Here is a 13,368-nt window from a genome sequence, read left to right as displayed (position 1 = left end):
GTGGGTTGCATGGTGGAGAGATGAGGCGAGGAAGATAGCACGACAAAATAGAGCCAGAGGAAGAGAGATGTCCATAGACCAACTGCTTGGTGAAGGTCGATTTGCTGAACTAGAGGTGCAGGCTGTATATGATGAAGAAACTCGAATTGTGTAGATTATCAGCCTTAAAGGCCTGGGACAAAGTTGCAGAATCCAGGAAGAGACTTGAACCATTTACTCAAGTCATACAAGGTCCAAAAGAAACCTTCCCTGACCTTTTACAAAGGCTAACCTCAGCTGTCAAAAGGAGTATATCAGATTCAGTAGCAAGAAAGGCAATAATTGAGTCTTTAGCCTTTGAAAATGCAACTGCTGAATGCAAGGAAATAATCAGACCACTGAGGGCAAGGTCAGCATCAATAGATGAGTGGATTAGATACACAGCTGATATTGGATCTTGCTCAGCTGATATGATGGTAATAGAAAAAGCTGCCACTAGACACCTAGAGATGACCCAAGATATCAAATGTTTAAATTGTGGTGAATGGGGTCATCTTAGAAATGACTGCAGGAAAAACCAAAGTAATACAAAACGGGGGCCTATGCTTTCTGGAATATGTCAACGATGTGGGAAAGGCTGACATTTGACTAGGGAATGTAGAGCAACAACAGACAAATGGGGCAATACCCTGCCAAAAAACTTCCAGGGGGGCCTCCCGCAGGCCCCAATGCCAGGCAGGGAGAGTTTTCTTCCTCAGGACAATTAAATGTCACTGCTTCAAAACCAGATGTTCTGAGACCAGATAAGGCTGAGGAAAGTTTTATAGACAATTCAGAAGGCCTTGCAGGGAGCTGGAATAGAAGATCCAGGAGTCTCAGCATCCCCGAGTATGAATCTTGCTAGGGCTGTCTTTCTCTTCTTTCATCCTGTAACATATAACACTTAAAAGCAGCAGGTAGTTTTATAAAGACATTCACGTGGAGCATGCAGGGCACACAGCTTGGTCAATGAAGATCAATAAAGAGAGGCAACTGCCCTCTTCAGGTTAGTTTGATCACTAAATCAAACTATAATATAACTTTGTATACATGCCCTCATAAAGGATGGCATGTATTAAGTCATGAGAAATTAGTACCCAATTAAGTGTTCTTGTCTTTGTATAGATATTTTAGTCCCAGCCAGTTCCAGAGCTGTCTCCATATAAGAGACATAAACGACACCATATATACATCACCTATTTGGTTGGTTGTGTTAGTCTCCCTTTTCTTCTGTGTCGATGAGGTCTTCAGAGGGTCTCCCTTTGTCATGTCTGATTTTTATCAACTTGGAAGGAACCCACAGCTTTTCTTTTCCTGTGGAAATATAGGCATGACCTCTCCCCCAGCATAATACATTTCCCACTTTCCATTCTGATGTCAGAATATCCTTAATATAAACAGGTTGATTTAGTTCAGTAGTTTTTTCCACCATCCAATGTCTCTCAGCGGCTGTGGTGTTTTGTTCATTAGCATTCAAAAAATTTAAGGTTAATAAAGCACTATGTAATCTATCTTTGGGGGTTCTTAGTGATCCCTTTTGCCTATTAAGCATCTCCTTTAGAGTTCGATTAGATCTCTCCACAACTGCTTGTCCCATAGGATTGTGTGATATGCCTGTAACATGTTTTATATTATAATATGTAAAAAACTTCTTCATCTTATTAGAGGTATATGCCGGACCATTGTCTGTTTTAATTTGTATGGGTATTCCCATAATGGCCATGACTTCTAACAAATGTGTAATTACAGAATCAGCCTTTTCTGAGGCCAAGGCAGTTGCCCATTGAAATCCTGAATATGTGTCTATAGTATGGTGCACATATTTCAGTTTACCAAACTCTGTAAAATGAAAGACATCCATTTGCCAAATGTCATTTCTTTGAGTACCCTTAGGGTTAGTTCCTGTAGGCAAGGGAGTTTGGTTGTATAATGAGCAAGTGGGGCATTGCCTCACAATTTCCTTGGCTTGTTGCCAAGTAATAGAGAACTCTTTCTTTAAACCTTTGCTGTTAACATGGTGTTTTTTATGGAATTCTGAAGCCTCTAGCACGCTTCCTATCAATAGCTGGTCGATATCATTATTACCTTGTGCTAGAGGGCCTGGCAGACCTGTATAGGATCTTAAGTGTGTTATATATAATGGGTTACTCCTATTTCTGATAATTTGTTGTAGTTGAATAAATAGTGAGGTCAATTCAGAATCATCCTGAATAAGTTCAGAAGTCTCTATGTGTAAAACAACCCTTTTTGCATATTGAGAGTCAGTTACTATATTAAAGGACTCTTGAAAATCTGACAACACCATGATTATTGCATATAATTCAGATTTTTGAACTGACTTATAGGGACTCTCAGACACCTTACTTAGGTCTTCTGATTTATATCCTGCCTTTCCTGATTTACTAGCATCAGTGTAAAACGTAGGGGCTGCAGATATCGGAGTTCCCTTTAATATATGAGGGATAATCCAATTAGTTCTTTCTATGAACTGAAGCTGCTTGCTTTTAGGGTGTCTGTTGTTAATCTCTCCCAAGAAGTTACTGCATGCTCTTTCCCAATGTTCATCTTGTGCCCATAACAAGGAAATTTCTGCATTAGTAAAAGGTACAACAATTTCAGCTGAGTCCATTCCAACTAATTGTCTTTTTACTGGGCGACTCGGGGATGCTGAGACTCCGGGACCTTCTATTCCAGCTTTGTGCTTGATTCTACTGCAACTACATCGAAGCTGCTTCTTTTAAGGACTTGCTTCCAGAACTTTTCCAGAACAGCTAGCTTGCCTGTCCGGCCTTTCTGACTGTCACAGTCATGGTGTCAGCTAAGCAATGAATTCTCTCAGCACATAGTGATTCCAAGGCATGCCTCTCCTTTGACTAAGCTAATTTTCCTATTTCCCTTGTGCCTCCAGATGGGAATTCTTCACCCCAATTCAGCTGGAAGCAGACAAAAGGAGATCATTGTCCCAGTTCCTTATGTTGGGGTGGATGGTTCTGGTTACTTTAGAAATTATACATGTGTTGTCATTTAAAGGATACTTTATAAATGTAGCTTCGGACAGGGAGGAAAATAGAGAGCTTAAACTCAGGGATTTCTACCTTTCCTGTCCTCTTCTTTATCCTTCCTTCTTAGGTAAAAGGGAGGGAGGAAAGAAAGGGGGAGACATAGTACTATCATAGAAATAGACAAATAGGGTTAGGTTAGCAAATTTATGCTTAAGTGAAACATTACATAGGTTTATCTTACATTGGTAGAAATCTTTATGATTGTTACCAGGTTGAAGCTATAATCTCTTATATTGGTATAGAATTTATTTTGTACAAATTTAGGGCTTTCATTGGTGTGAGTTTCTTATTGATATAAAAGTGGGATTAATATTTTTACTCTCGTATAGGCATTGTGCCTGTATAACTCATTTAGAAATACAAGGCTTAGACCCAGTCCTTTTTAAACATTTTTAAAAACTGATTTGAGATGGTTGGTTTATGAGTCAGGGGCCTATAGCAATTGCATGGCTCAGAGCTTACCATCAGGGTGTTTTCTAGATTTTAATTAGAAATAGTGGAAAGGAATTAACAGACAACAGTTCAGATTGCTTTACATAGATAGTTGGTTTTCAAAAAACATCAGAAGTCCTCAGAATTGATGTTACAAGCATTCCTGTATAAACATTCATTTTATTGGAGACCTGTCTGCTCCTGACAGCTTCCCTGTCTTTGATTCTAAGAAGAAATTGAGCATCTTTGGAGTTACTCCAGTTGAGGTGAGACAGCCACTAGGCAAGAATTGCCTCTTTTGATCTATAGACAAAATACTGTGCAGAAAAAGGACACACTTTCGGAATAGTTGACTGATTATAGCTGCCAAGACAGAGTAATCCGCCCTTAGTAATTCTGCATTACAAGGTCTGTCAGATGATCCTGGGCCAGAAGGCTAAAGAACAGATGCTCCAATGTTTTGAAATAACGGACTGTCTAGATGTTCAGTGTTCTATTTAAATTGGCTAAGTTTTAGAAGCCATGCTTTCTGCTTCCCATATCTTCAGTTAATTAAGTCATTCTGGATTTCTGATGGGGTTGAAGATTTATAGTCTCACAGCCAACCCAGGCTATCTACTTTGAGAGGATGGTTTTCAGATGCTATTCATTCTGAAGACAGGACATAAGCCAGGTTCAGAACTAAGTCTTTTAGTTGAGAGAGATGGCAGAGTTAACAAAAATGATGGACTGGGTATTATGTCTATCTTATACTTTGACAATTACAACATGGTAATATAGTTTGTGTTCAATTTATATCTGAGAAAAGAGAGTCTTTTAATTGGACAGAAAGGGGGAAGTGTTGTGGATAGCCCCAGCCTCTTGTTTTGAAGGTAGTTCCACTCCTGGGAGGGGCTGCGGAGGAGGAGTGAATCTTGTGAATCTTCTGTCCAATTGAATTTGTAAAATAAAAGCTAGAGCCAGTGATTGGGCAGTAGAAGGGGAGGTGGAGAAAAAGGCTTAGGGGAGGAGTCGGAAGAGGAAGTTGAGGCAAAGGAGGAGCCGAGGGGGAAGGACAACAAAGGAGAAGAACGTGGCCTAGAAAAACCCCAAGTTGTAAGGGATCTCATAGCCGGGGAATAGCGTAGTGCAATGGTAAATCTGCCCAATCTAGGCTTGCAGTTTATATTCATAAATATTGAGTTGTGTTTCTTGACCGGACTTGTTTGGGTTGGAGATTTACCACAATAGTGTTTGGTATTGTTAAGTATCAAGAAAACCAGTCATGATGGTTCACAGTTGTACTTCCAGCTCTCAGGAGGCTGAGAAAGGTTTTCTGTAGGATCAGCTTAGATATAGCAGGTGAGACCATCTCTGAGCTCATCTCAACACACAAATAGTAACAGTAAGCAGTAAGAGGGGCAATCATTTACAAGGTTTTTGTTTGGTTTTCTGTAAAAAATGCCCTTGGAAGTGTTCTAGAAGCTTGCAGGGCATATGAATTAGGTGTCAATGTACATTTTCCAACCCCACAGGTAATATCTGTAAAATTTTGTGTGCAGAACCTGTGCTGTGGACAGGACTTCAGTGTTTCATCATGCACAAAAGTCACTTATGCACTCCTGAGTTTTGACAAGTATATATACATGTGACTTCCTCCAATACAAGGTCTGTAGGGATGATCTCTTGTGCACTGTATGAAAACATCACCTGTCAATAAAAAGCCTATGGCCAGTGAGCTGAGGCAGAATTAGAAGGTAGGACATCTGGCTGGGAGAGAGAGGATTCTGGGAGAGCCAGGCATAGGAGAATCGCCCCGAACAATGATGGAGACAGACACATGAAACTAAGAAGAGTTAAGCAGGCATATGATACTCATTGAATAAAATAAATGGGTTAATTATGTTACAAGCTAGTCAGGGAACAAGCCCAAGCTTATGGCCTAGGTATTTATTCCTATATAATTAAGTCTCAGAGTCATTGTTTCAGGAACTTGGGCACTGGTGGAAAAGCTTGCAGTTGCAAAGGTCTGTAATGCTTCTACGAACACAAGGTGCTTCGCGCCCTTTTGCAGAACTCCCACCCTCAGTGCCAACAAGCACACTTCCCATGATGCACAGTGCTTAGGTTTGTTCTTGAGCTTCATGTGGATTTAAATATGGGCTATTGGTTCTTATATCAATCGATGCAGAAGGAAACATTTAACAACATTTCCATCTAGGTTTTATAATAGAAGTTCTCAGATAAACTGCATGTGGTAAGTTCTAACCAAATATGGTGGCCTGCCCCTATAAACTCAGCTCTCAGGAGGCAAGATCAGGAATTCAAGACCAACACACTGATTACATAATGAATCTGAGCCCAGCCTGGGCCTTGTCTCAAGAAGATCAAACAGGGCTGGCCAGAAGACAGTGGCTTGGTGGGTAAAGAAAGCTTTCCGTTGTTCAAGGACCTGAGTTCAACTCCAGGAGTCACATGGTGGAGAGAACTGACTCCCTTGTGTTGTTCTCTGGCCCAAACCATGCCACACGTACACCCAACCCTTAAATTAAAAGGTAATTAAAGAATTAATTAAGAGGGAGGTTGGGCCTCACTGTATCTCTGGCGTGGGACTCAAATTTGTCTGCCTCCCAAATGTTGAGATTAAAGGGGTGCACCTCACCTAGTCATAGTAAAGGATTCTTTTAAACAAACCAAGAAAATTTCTTCCATTTAAAATAACTTTAAAGTGGATAGATTTAAGTAAAACTGTTTTTTTGGGTTTTTTTTTGTTTTTTGTTTTGTTTTGTTTGTTTTTTTTTTTTTCGAGACAGGGTTTCTCTGTGTAGTCCTGGCTGTCCTGGAACTCACTCTGTAGACCAGGCTGGCCTCGAACTCAGAAATCCGCCTGCCTCTGCCTCCCAAGTGCTGGGATTACAGGCGTGTGCCACCACCGCCTGGCGTAAAACTGGTTTTTATATATCATTCTAAGTTTTGAAAAATGCTGCCAGGCAACCACCACAATCAAGATTTCTAAGAGCTCCAGCACTCTTTGTCCTGGGTCTCTCTGTAGTCCCCATGGTTTCCCATAGTTTAACTCTTCCAAAATGTAAATGTAGTATGTGCACTTCTGAATCTAAGGTTTTCCCTTTGTGGAAGTCTTTAGTTCATCTTTCTTGTTTATGTGTCTTTGGGGGGAGGGTAACTAGGGATTGAACCCTGAGTTTCACATATTAATCAAATGTTCTACCACTGAGCTCATCCCTGGGCTTGTCATTCCTTTTCATTGCTGAATTACTATTTTTTTCTTTTGTGTGCTATACCATATTTGTTTATTCTTTCACCACTTGAGTAATGTTTGGATTTCTAGATTTGGTGATTATGAAGAAAAGCATTTCATACCATTTTGTATATAATTTAACAGGTTTTTTATATAATCTAACAGTTCTTTTAGATTCATAAATATCTATTCCTGGATTATATAGTAGGGCTATATTTAACTTTACAGAAAGCTTTAAAAATTTAAATTATGTATATATGTCTGTCTCCATGTGTACATACACACGTGTGCAGGTACCACACTGCCAGTCCTCGGGTCCCGTGGAGCTGTGGTGACAGGTGGGTGTAAGCTGTTGGATATAGGGCCTGACAGCTGAGCTTGGTTTTTGTTTTGTTTCTTTGTTCCTGCCCCCTTTGAGGTTTGCCATGGACAACTAATCCATTTCGGCTAACTTTGCATCAGTGGGAGGTCATATGGACAGCCAATTCACTGCCCTTTCAGTACAGAATTCTGTCACACTTGTATGGAAAAGCCATGTGTTCATCTTTTCCTGGCCTCCGAGTCCCTGGATGCTCTTGTCTGTTGTTTTGCCAGATACTGTGTGATCAGAACTGTTAAAAAAAAGAGCAGCTTCATGTGATTTATTGGAATCAGTAGGAGTCTTCCAGCTCCAGTCTTCCTGAAAATGAACTTGACCATTTTTCTTTCCTCTTTTGGATAACAAAAAATACTTTTACTAAAACATAAGATTTACAGAAGTTTCTAGCCAAGCCATACAAAATGGTCAGACGCTAGCTTCCTGTCTCCTCCTCTTCCTCCTTCTTCTTCCTCCTCCTTCTTGGGGTGGGGGTGGGGCAGTTAATCTACACTTGACAGCAAAGCCACAGTGTTATTAGTGAGGGCTGTAATGTTTATTTAAATGTTCCCATTTTGATTCAGACAATCAGGCTTGCCCATCTACAGAGTCTAACGTTACACTTGGCTAGAGAACATACTCTAAACAATCTGGTTAGCTGTGTTTAATCACTGCAATTACATCTCATGAGGGAGGAGGAGAAGGAGGAAGGAGCCTATAAAACAAATAAAACTATCTTCCCCCTAAAAAAAAAAGACAAAGACACCCATACCCTGGCAGCTAGCCTCCTTCCTTTCTTCTCAGTGCCTTGTACTTAAACTACGATGGGTAAAGGAGTCAAAGCAGAGAGTCTCTGTTTTTCACCATCTCAAAAGAACCCAGATGATGCTTCCAGCCTCTGCGCATGCTTTGCAACGGTGAACCAGGACAACACAGATTTGCTAACGTGCGTGTAATCACTAAAGATGAAGGTGCCTGGGCTTTTAATCTGTAATGTTTCTAAGACTGTGTCCATTAAATGTAAACAACAAAAGGAAGAAGTCTTGGCAGAAGAGAAGTGATGTAACTTGATCTCTCTGGTCAAATTAAATATTATTCATAGCATATGGCCTAGTTCATGCTCTCACTGTTTCTTGGCTTGAGCTTTGTGGCTCTTCTGTGACTCGGCTACATCACTTGCTAATGGATCATTTGAATTAAAGGAGTGCTTAAGAAAGCCTAGGTTGACAGCAGAACTGCACATCTGCAGTGCCAGGGACCACTTATCTTCAAAATACCCAAACATATTCTTCCCAACTCCTCTTACTATGATGATAAATATTGGTGTTTTAGGTGCTACCATTGGGTATGCTTCTGGAAGGAATAATTACGTCTAAAAGTCCCTCCCTCAAAAGTGGAATCTTGGGGCCACATGGAAATAACAGGTGTTGCTCTTACTTGATTCTGCTTTAATGGCAGGAATTGGTCCTGCCAGAAAACTCTGAGTTTCCCTGATGAGCCTGAGGGGTAGCCTGGCTGTCTTGTCAGACTGAGGGAGTTCAGTCTCTGGCTCTGCTCATGTCACACAGAAGTCAACCATTTTTCATGTGTTTGCTTTTTAGTAACTTAGAATCAGCTTTGTAATTTTTTTTTAAAAGTAAACTCTGGTTTTGTTTGGGATTGTACTGAATATATAACGTAATTTCTGAGCAGTTGACATCTTGAAGCAGTCAATATGATACCATAGACCCAGAACTCTAGGTTTCCTTCATCAGAAAGGTGTAGTTTTTAGCAGACATATTTTATTCAAGTTATACATAGCATCCCATGGAATTTTTTTTTCATGTGTGATAAATTAAACGATACTATTTTTCTAACTTCAATTTCCACGTGTTCACTGCTGTAATGTTGAACTCCACTGGTGTCATATGCTACAGTCTCAGCTGACTTAATGGTTGGCTTCTCGAGCCTTTCCCTGTGGACAATGGTAGCCGTCTGTTGCTACTTTGTGGGTTCTTTCTTCTATCCTTTCCCACCCTTTCAGCCCCCTAACACTAGATAAGAGAGAAAAAAGGAACGAGATCCTTGAATAAGGTTGGGGTTCAGAAAAGGGGTGACATTACTGATAGACTACTTTCTGCTTATTAAGGGCATTGAGTTTCTTGGGACAAGTTTACCATTCTTCTTCATGTTTCTTCTTTGCACACGACCACTTAACAAACTGCAGCCAACAGCAATCAACAACCAACAAACTGCCAACAACCCCACTGAACAATTACCAACAACCACCAACACCCACCGCTCTCGCGGGGCCCTAGCATTCTGAAAAGTCCCTAGAATTCCAGACATCACACAATCACAGAAACTCTGCAACTGGCAAAAGCATACCACTGCTAGAGCACGAGGCAAATCATAGCTGCTGTGGAGAATCTGAAGCAGCCCCGTATTCCACACCCGGGGTTAAAAGAAAAACATTCCTATACTATTTCTGTGTTTTTCAAAGAAACCAAAACTCCAAAATTGTCACAACAATCATATCATGTAAAAACTAGACTTCTTCCTTGCTACTCTGTGTACCTGTTACAGCATCTCCACTGTGCCACACATACACCGAGATATGGTTTGGATGAAAACACTTTTGAGTGGTCCTTTGATATAATTAAAAGCAAACAAACAAAACCAAACTTGTTCTCCTGTGGACGGATTTCCAAAAGACCTAGAAGGGAGGGAGGGGGTAGGAGAAGAGGAGAAAGGTAGGGAGGAGAAGAGTATGAATTATCAATGTGCCTGTGTTTTTGAAGCAGCAGCCCAGCAGGAGGGTTAAGGTGGTTGGACTGTGTGGCTGTGGTGTGTAGACAGAATTTTGGTTTGAGAAACACGTTTGTATATATTATATACTCAGGTACATAAGGACAACAGTCAGGCCAAATTGCCGCCTATGAGGTGAGGACTCTTAATTTTCCAGGGTCCCCTGGGACGTGTCAAGTTCAGAGGCAGCGTGGTGTCATGGCACACACACATTAGCCCAGCATTTGAGAGTGGGGAAGGCTGAGGCTGGAGGACCATCGTAAATTCAGTATGGATTGTATAGCGCGGAGCAGTGACTCGCCGATCAAATACAAAGTTCCGTAGAGGGCTAGGGAAATACCTGCGTGGAACGCACACACGCCACAGAGTTGCTATACACTAGATGAAAAGAGTGTACGATCCATCTTTCCTCACCCACTACCGGAAGTGTAGTTCAACTGGTCCAGAAACACGCAGGCACGGGGGCGAGCTGACGCGGAGATTTCTGGGAAGTGTAGTCCAGGTTCTCTGAGCTTTGCGCGTGCTTCTCTTGAGGCCACCAGAAGCGGAGCATTCTGGGAAGTGTAGTTTAAATTCTCGGAGCGTTGTGGGTGCTTCTGTTGTGCGGGCTGATGCGAAGCATTCTGGCAAGTGTCTCCCAGGTGGTTTCTGTTAGCATCGCTCCCCTTGTCCTCCCTTGAGTCTCTTCTCTCCCACACCTTCCTCGACTGATCCCTGGATCTGGAGGTTTGCTGGGTTGGCGGCGGGCGGCCGTAGGGGAGTCGGCTCCAGGCTGTCGAAACGGAAGCGCAGGGCTCCCAGTGAGCCTCCTTGGATCCCACAGATATCATCGCACTGATAGGGTCTCAGCGCGTGGCTGGGTCATCCTCGTGCCTCAGCTTCCGGTGTGTTGGGTTGACAGGTGTGAGCCGTCACACATTCCTTCACTGCTGTCTGGAATTGGGGTGCGAGGGCCATGCTGATAGGGTTGTTTGGGGCATTGATGTAGCTAGTGTCACCCTGCCCTGAAGGATCTACGACTCACACCCACACTGCAGGGAACCGGGATGGATGGAGGAAATTCGTCGCGAGCCTGTCATGTAGAAGGATAAACGGATACATCTGTAGCTTTCCATGTTGTCAGATTTTACTGAACGAAGTCATAAGCTGTGTCAGTTTCGTTGGCTGCAATTTGTCAAGGAAGCTCGATTTTGCTTGGTAGTTGACCACTAATCATGTGTTCTTTTATTTCAAGCTTAATATAACGAATGATAAATCCCAGACCATGTGTCACTCCACACGCATGCATGTGTACAGGTTATGGAGTTGCTTAGAGGGTTAAAGATACTTTAGCATTAAGACAGGTTTCCTGAAGTCGCAGGCAGAGAGCTGATACAGGTGCAGAGAAGAGCCCAGGAGAGGGCTAGATACAGATCTTCAGGGGAAAACCCGATGACAAACACGTATGGGGGTCGGGGATCTCGGGGATCCGGGAGATCGTGTCTTAACGATGAGAAAGTCACAAACTATGTCAGTTTCATTGGCTGTAACTTGCCAAGGGATCTCGATTTTGCTTGGTGGTTGGCCATTAATCACGGGTTCTTTTATTCCAAGTTTAACATAATAATCATGAGTTTCAGATTCACTCTGCACTCTGCACACAGTTACACAGGCACATGAGTTTATTGTCACAGGTTGGATCATCGCCACTGGACTTGGGAACAAAGATAGGAGTCAGGAGTCCTTCAGCAAACAAGGCTCCTGGCTACCAGGCTACTGAGTAGTGTGGCTGCCACATAGAGTCCCTTGGTGAGGTAGTTATATGCGATATGGTCGATGAGCTTACATTTTATGCTACCAGGCTGGCTTTGAACTCACAGAGATCTGCCAGCCTCTGACTCCTGAGTGCTGGGATTAAAGGCTAGTCGATATCTTTAATAGCACAAATGAATTGCCTGGCTGTGGCTGTTGGTGTAAACAAGACATAGATTCCTTCTTGGCACTTTTATCCAAAATGGGGTAACTCAGATCAAGACTGTTGCTGCATAAAATTCAAAGCGAGTCACAGCCTGAAAACTGATAGTCCAAACAACAGGGCTCCCAGCCCCAGCCCAGCATGCTCTCAAGATGGTGTGATTCAAGTGCAGCCCCCCACCCTCACCCCTACCCTTATTACAGATTCAGGGGAGGAGGGAGGGAGCAGTGGAGGTCTGTTGCCCTTATATATCCAGGTGCATCAAGCCAAGTGTATTTCCTCCTGTTACGTAACCTTTTAAAATACGTTTGTTTTATTCTCGATCTTTCTATGACTCTGTCTGTGGGCCATATATGCGTGCTAGTATGTGCATGTGCTGATAATGCATGCTTCTGCATGCATGTGTCTGGAAGCCAAAGGTCAATACCAAGTGTCTTCCATGATCACTCTCCACTTTATGTATTTATTTAATTATTTTGAGCCAGTGTCTCATGGAACCTGCATATCAGTGCTGGGGGTCCAAATTCAGGTTCTCATGCTTTTCTTTAGTAATTTTTTGTTGCGGCCCGAGCTGTCCCTGTTTGGGCGCCAAAAATGTTGAGAGCCGTTCTACCCCACGTTTGGGGGTCAAAATTTCACAAACCGCTCTATCAGTGTTGGAACCCGAACTGCCAAAAGCCTTGGAGGCTAAATTGTTAGAGCCTGCAATGCCCCCAAGCTGCTCCGGTCCGCGGGTCGGGGTTCAGCAAGAGAGTGAGGACAGACTCGAGGAATGGAGACCAGACAGAGTGTGATTCAATCCCGTTTATTATTCAGTCTCTCTTCCTAGTCCAAGTCCCAAGTCTTGAGTTCCTAGTTCCTAGTCCCTAGCCCTTACTACTGCTTCCATGTTCTTCCTCCAAGTGCCAAGTGCCTAATAATAATCTCTTCTGTCTGCCTCTCGCCTTTTATATGTCTCACTTCTAAGCCATACCTCTAAGTCACACCCTTAAGTCACACCCTTAGGTCTTATCTCTAAATCACACCTTTAAGTCTGACACACCAAGGGAAGATCCTGGGTATCTAAAATAAGATGTTATCAGAGTGTGCTCAGCTGTTGTAGGCTATTGTAATGAAGCCTCTTGTCAGGGTATACGGCTCAAGATGGCTGCAAGGATGATAGCCGCCTTCTGTCAGCTCCCCACAATTTTTTCCACAATGATAATTAGTGTGTGTGTGCACGTGTGCACCCTCACCTGCCACATTGTGTATGTGCATGGTGGAGGAAATCTCACAGGAAGGGTGGGTCCTCGGGACTGGACTCCGGTCATCACTGGATCACTGGTGATGTGGTGACGAGCGCCTTTCCTGTGAAAGCATCACACATCACAGAACTCTTTTCTTTTTTTTTTTTTTCTGAGATGGTTTCTCTGTGTCCTGGAATTTGTCATGTTAACCAGGCTGGCTTCAAACCCACAGTGATCTCTCTGCCTCTCTGTCTCTGCCTCTTAGATTCTGAGTTAAAGGCCTGGGCCTCCACACT

General features: G+C 42.7%; 1 protein-coding gene across 9 annotated transcripts in view; it reads left to right on the top strand.

The window, feature by feature from the left end:
• LOC143433701 (uncharacterized) overlaps window positions 1-13,368 on the top strand; it is a 38,110-nt gene that overhangs the window by 13,563 nt on the left and 11,179 nt on the right. For 2 of the 9 annotated variants that reach the window (XM_076929396.1, XM_076929391.1), the window contains exon 1: window positions 10,402-10,518. The exons of 4 other annotated variants lie outside the window; for them this stretch is intronic. The gene's annotated coding sequence lies outside the window, so the exon portion shown is untranslated. 3 more of the 9 variants (XM_076929405.1, XM_076929402.1, XM_076929411.1) reach the window with 2 other exon arrangements.

Source organism: Arvicanthis niloticus, chromosome 1 (genome assembly GCF_011762505.2).
Source record: "Arvicanthis niloticus isolate mArvNil1 chromosome 1, mArvNil1.pat.X, whole genome shotgun sequence".
Classification (NCBI taxonomy): Eukaryota; Metazoa; Chordata; class Mammalia; order Rodentia; family Muridae; genus Arvicanthis; species Arvicanthis niloticus.
This window is presented reverse-complemented; position numbering and strand designations above follow the sequence as displayed.